This window comes from Lactuca virosa, chromosome 2, assembly GCF_052849685.1.
Source record: "Lactuca virosa cultivar CGN04683 chromosome 2, Lactuca_virosa_CGN04683_v6, whole genome shotgun sequence".
In the NCBI taxonomy this organism is placed as follows: Eukaryota; Viridiplantae; Streptophyta; class Magnoliopsida; order Asterales; family Asteraceae; genus Lactuca; species Lactuca virosa.
In genome coordinates this window covers 1,549,138-1,555,826 of record NC_136427.1, presented here as the reverse complement: position 1 = coordinate 1,555,826, position 6,689 = coordinate 1,549,138, and positions in this window count along the sequence as shown.

Genomic DNA, 6,689 nt, shown 5'->3' with positions numbered 1-6,689 from the left:
CCCCCATAGCCAAATCTCCTTATCGATTAGCTCCGGCAGAAATGCAGGAGTTATCTAGTCAGCTCAATGAGCTGCTCAGTAAAGGATTCATCAGACTGAGTTCCTCGCCGTGGGGAGCCCCAATCTTATTCGTGAAAAAGAAAGATGGATCTTTTCGAATGTGCATCGATTACCGAGAGCTGAACAAGCTCACGATCAAAAACCGCTATCCTCTTCCTCGAATAGACGATCTCTTCGATCAACTTCAAGGGGCTAGCTACTTTTCCAAAATCGATTTAAGATCAGGGTACCATCAGCTGCGAGTCCATGAGGGTGACGTTCCCAAAACAGCCTTTCGGAATCGATATGGTCACTACGAATTCGTAGTTATGCCCTTCGGTCTAACCAACGCGCCGGCGGTGTTCATGGATTTGATGAACCGGGTGTGTCGCCCATTTCTGGACAAGTTTGTTATCGTGTTCATCGACGACATACTTGTCTATTCCAAAAACGAAGATGATCACAAACAACACTTGAGGCTAGTGTTGGACACTCTTAGATCGGAGCAACTGTATGCGAAATTCTCCAAATGTGAATTCTGGATCCGGAAGATTACTTTCCTTGGTCACGTGGTAAGCAAGGAGGGCATACATGTGGATCCTTCCAAGATCAAGGCGATAGAAAACTGGTCAGCACCGAAGACACCCACCGAAATCCGTCAATTCTTGGGTCTCGCTGGCTACTATCGCAGATTTATCCAAAATTTCTCCAAAATTGCCAAACCATTAACCACTCTAACTCAGAAAGGTGTACCCTTTTGTTGGAGCTAAAAGCAAGACACTGCGTTCCAAACACTGAAGCGAGCCTTGTGCAGCGCACCTATCCTGTCCCTTCCTGATGGGACGGAAGACTTCGTTGTCTACTGCGACGCATCCAATCAAGGTCTCGGTTGTGTCCTAATGCAACGAGGCAAGGTCATCGCCTATGCCTCGAGACAACTGAAAGTACACGAAGTCAACTACACAACTCACGACCTAGAATTGGGAGCCGTGGTCTTCGCGTTAAAAATCTGGAGACATTATCTCTACGGAACTAAGTGCACTATCTTCACCGACCATAAAAGTCTGCAGCACATTCTCGACCAAAAGGAGCTGAACATGAGACAACGGCGATGGGTCGAACTACTCAACGACTACGAGTGTGAAATCCGCTACCATCCCGGCAAGGCCAATGTGGTGGCAGATGCCCTCAGCCGGAAAGAATACTCAGGTCGTATGGTGAAGGCACTAACTATGACTATCCATTCCCACTTATCCGCACAAATCAATGAGGCTCAACTGGAAGCCTTAAGACCAGAAAACGTGTTAGGCGAAGCCCTGAGAGGAATGGATAAGAATATTGAGATCAGAAACGATGGATTCTATTGTTTCATGGACCGGATCTGGACCCCAAATTTCGGAGGCTTTAGAGAGGTTGTCATGAACGAAGCTCATAATACTAAATACTCCGTACACCCAGGTTCGGATAAGATGTACCTGGATCTCAAGAAACTGTATTGGTGGCCAAATATGAAGGCCGCAATCGCTACCTTCGTGGGCAAGTGCCTGACTTGTGCCAAAGTGAAGGTTGAATATCAGAAACCCTCCGGTCTACTCCAACAACCCGAAATACCTGAATGGAAATGGGAAATGATTACTATGGATTTCATTACCAAGTTACCCAAATCTCCGAGTGGGTACGACACCATTTGGGTAATTGTCGACCGACTGACCAAATCTGCTCACTTCCTTCCTATCAAGGAAAACTTCAAAATGGAAAGACTCACGCGAATCTACATCCAAGAAGTGGTCCGACTGCACGATGTACCTGTGTCCATCATTTCCGATCGGGATAGCAGGTTCACTTCTAGGTTCTGGCAGTCACTACAGAAGGCTCTTGGAACTAAGCTGGATATGAGCACGACTTACCATCCTCAAACAGATGGACAGAGTGAGAGAACCATCCAAACCTTGGAAGACATGTTGAGAGCCTGCGTCATCGACTTCGGTGCGTCATGGGATACTCATCTTCCTTTGGTTGAATTTTCTTATAACAACAGCTACCATACCAGCATCAAGGCTTTGCCGTTCGAAGCCCTCTATGGCCGCAAGTGTAGATCCCCTCTGTGCTGGGCTGAGGTGGGTGACACGCAGCTGGTCAAGGGACAAGTCCCTGACAGCACTCTCACTGGTCCAGAAATCATCCGCGAAACCACTGAAAAGATCGTACAAATCCGAGAACGACTTAAGTCCTCCCGAGATAGACAAAAGAGCTACGCCGATAAACGACGAAAACCCTTGGAATTCCAGGTTGGAGACCGTGTCTTGCTGAAAGTCTCACCCTGGAAGGGCATGATACGCTTCGGAAAGCGTGGAAAACTTAACCCAAGGTACATAGGACCTTTCGAAATCCTAGCCAAGATTGGTCCCGTAGCTTACAAACTCCGTTTACCTCATGAACTTAGCAATATTCACCCTGTCTTCCACGTCTCAAACCTTAAGAGGTGTCTTTCTGATGAGACCCTCGTGATTCCTTTGGATGAGATCGAAATCAACGAAAACCTGAACTTTGTGGAAGAGCCCATCGAAATCATGGATAGAGAGATCAAACGAACGAAACAAAGCCGCATCCCGATAGTGAAGGTTCGCTGGAATGCCAAGCGGGGTCCCGAATTCACTTGGGAACGCGAAGACTCGATGAAAACGAAATACCCGCATCTCTTTCCAATTCCATGATTTGTATCTAAATTCTAAATTTCGGGACGAAATTTCCTCTAACAGGGGGATAATGTGACAACCCGAAAGATTTTCCGTTAACATAACCCATGCCGTTAATAAAATTTATTTTATTTTGGGTTTTTCCGTTAACTTTCAAATTAAATAATTCAATTAGAATTATTAAAATTTTGTATGTGTCAGAACGAAATATTTAATTGAGTGAAAACACTCTAAATAATCTTTTGAGAATTTCTAGACTACGAGTAACACGGGTAAAATATTAAGCCCCGTTTAATGTCCGTATTGGGTGTTTTCCCACCGGGTCACTAACTCTAGGCTTACAAAAGGGTGGAGTGACCACCATTTGAGCTTTTCTCACACTTAAACTTTCTCTCTCTACTTTCTCTCTCTAAAATCGGATTCCTCTCAAGAAATCTTCACTTTCAAGCTCCAATTTGGTAAGTGATCCTTCCTAACTAGTTGTTTATCCTAACATGCATGCAAATCCATGTCTTAAACTCCCTAATGCATCAAAAACTCGTGTTTACGGTTTTGGGGAGCCTCCCAAAAACCGTAAACTCCTTCAAATGGGGGTTTTGAAGCCCCAAGACCCTTCCAAACCTCTTCTAATGCTTAGATCCTTACATGTATGGAGTTAGAACCACAAGATCATGAGTTTTTGGCCATGAACATGAGTTTACGGTCCTTGAATATTCAAGAACCGTAAACACCCTTTCAAGGGTTTTTGATGCTCCTTAACCCTTCCAATGCATGTCTAATGGCTTTGAAACTTGCTTAAATGATCTTAGAACCCTAAAACGTGTCCAAATGAGCATAAACTCGAGTTTACGGTTTGGGAAAGTCTCCCAAAACCGTAAACACCTCCCAAGGGCGTTTTAATGCTCTAAACACCTTGCATGGCTTGTATTTGAGTCTAGAACTTGCATGAATGGCCTACAAACCACCAAAACACATGGAAAACGGACAAACATGACAAAGGTGGGTTTACGGCCGTAAACCCATGAGTTTACGACCGTAAACTCCCCAAGGGTGGTCCCAAGACCGTAAACCCTTGAGTTTACGACCGTAAACTCCCCAAGGGTGGTCCAAGGACCGTAAACCCTAATTCCTAGGCCATTTCATGTCCCGATCACTTCCTAAGCCATGGAATCAACCTTAGATCCTTTCTATGTGCAAGATGAGACCTTGGATCACTCAAACTATCACACCCATGAGTTTACGGCCGTAAACTCATGGGGGATATGGTCTTTGGACCGTAAACTCCCTAAGGGTTTACACTTGAAGAGTAAACACCTTATCTAGGCCCTACACTCCTTAGATGCAACCCGTACCATCCCTAACACTTGAATTGAAGTGTTTTCGTGCCTCGGAGTGTATTGTCCTACTATCTTGTTAAATCAAAGTCTAATTAGATACCATTATGTATCTCTTCATGTTACATAGGAACCTCACGCGTGTTCAAGCCCTAAACTAATACTTAGCATCTAAATCGGCACATTCTCGTCAGGTGAGTTCATACCCCTACACCATTTTCTGTGTTTTTCATGTTTTCAGGGGGGGGGGGATACAAGCAAAAGTACAAGGAAACTTGTACTCAAAACTATTATTTCGTACAACATAACTACATGATCAATATGTTTTAACATTGAAAATCCGTTTTGACCAACCGTCTAACTCGTGGAGTTAGTTTACAAAACCAAATTGTGAAACTCATTATAAAATGTTACATTTTTACATTTCACAAGGATTTCATGTCATTTCATAAACCGGGATTTTCTATACTAATACTTGTAAATTTCATTATTCTTATGATTGGAGACACGTCCTCGGTAACACTCCACACGGATTTCGAAAGTGGAGGACTACTCCCGTAACCAGAATCTCTTGGAGGGAGAGCGTGACTTGAGTGTATAGATCTATACGGGACTGACTACCCCGCACCCTGCTGCTAGCTACAGTTGGATCGTCAGGTCCATGGGTGACAAAAGTCATAAAATGACGATGGACTTCTTATTGCCATGTCTAGTCTATCGTATGGTTATGGAACTCGCAACTTAGATAATGGATTTTTATTGATAAAGTAATAACGAACCTAGTGAACTAACCTTCTAGTAATAACTGTCTTTAATTACTACCAGTTCACTACTTACTTATTAGTTTTGTGTACGTGTCAAAACTAATATGCTTACTACGGGATACTAGTCATTCAGTATGTTTCACTCAAACGATACAAGTATGGTAGATACTTGTACACATCATTTCGGAATCGATAACCAACGAACATTTTCATAAGAAAACATAGGGTTTTCTTGGGATAACGTAACTTTTCATAAACAAGGTTGTATGGTACATCAAACGAGAAATCAAATCATATTTTCATAAGGAAATTTGCAGGATTTTCTTGATTCAAATTGTGTAACAAAGGGATAACCAAACTACTTTTATAAGAAAATACGGGATTTTCTTGGATATCAACTGTTCATGATACTAAAGGAAACTGAATTTTTTTCCAGAAAACAAACCGCTTATGAACTCACCAGCTTTATGCTGATATTTTAAAACTGCTTGTATTCTCAGGGCATCCATAGACAGGTACTCCTACCAACTTCTTTTGAGAAGACGGAGCACATAGAAGACTCGTCTTTACTTTTGATCTAACCAATGTATCTAAGAAAACTTGTAGTACTTTATTTTCAAACAAATGTAAAACTTTCTTATGTAATGTAATGGTTGTGTTTACTATGCTTGCTATGTACATTGGTTGTGATACTCTACATGACGTCATATCCGCCCCGGGACGTTTCCGCCATCGGTTTCGGGGTGTGTCACAATTGAAGTGTAACTATAACATTTTGGAAGGTGTTTCAAATGGTTAAATATTCAAAACTAATAAGTTATAAAATTTTCCAAACTTTGTATTTCAGTTTTAGCTGAAGTCAAAGACAATAAAATTAGTTTTCTTGAATTTTTTATTTGTCTAACTATTTTCCTTTATTTAATTGCTCAAATCAACACAAATTCATGAAAAATAGAAATCGGTTAAGAAAATTCTCCAAAATTTTTATAACACTGATATTCATCATATATAATCTGGGAATAATATAAAACTTGTTTTTAACAGATTAACGTGATTTTATGATTTTTTGGGTATTTTTTATAGCAAAAATCGAAATAAATAGGAATCAGTTTATAAAATTCTCTAAACATTTTGTGCCACTTTTATTTAACATGTATAAGCTGAAAAAATATCAAAGTTGGTTTTCAAACAAATTAACAATTTTTCTTTGTTTTATTCATTTAAATAAGCATTAATTTGTGAAAAATTATTAAATAGTAGGTAAAATTCACTAAACTTTTTTATTTACGATTAATATGTAATGCAAGATATTCTGATGAAGTGTCAGAATTTTGGGATATGTGTAGCTATTTTTCATCAATTGAATCCCTTAAACATTCATTAAATCGGGAAAAATAAGAAATTGTCTTAAAAAAATCTGAAAAATTTTGCATGTAATCTTTATGATTTCCAGAAGATGTGAAAATTATCAAATATGGTTTTGGACATTTATAACTATACTTTACAATTTATTTCTCTTCAACAAAAAGAAATTTGAAATCTATAGAAAACACTCATAGAAATGTATGCAACTTCATGAAGCGTCGTTAATCGGTGCATAGGTCATATCAGAAATTTACCAGAATTTATTGAGCGTAAAAGGTATTTTATGTGAATTATTAATCTATTTTCTTGCAAAAATTAAAATAAATCAAGAAAAATGATTTATTTTCTGAAAGTTTCCAGATTATCTTATGTTTTTGTTTGGATTCTAGTAAAAATTGGATTTAAGCAGAAAATAAGTTTTAGATATTTATTTATGAATAAATCCATTATAGGCATTCTTAACAATGTACTTTCATCATCAAGACTTTAAA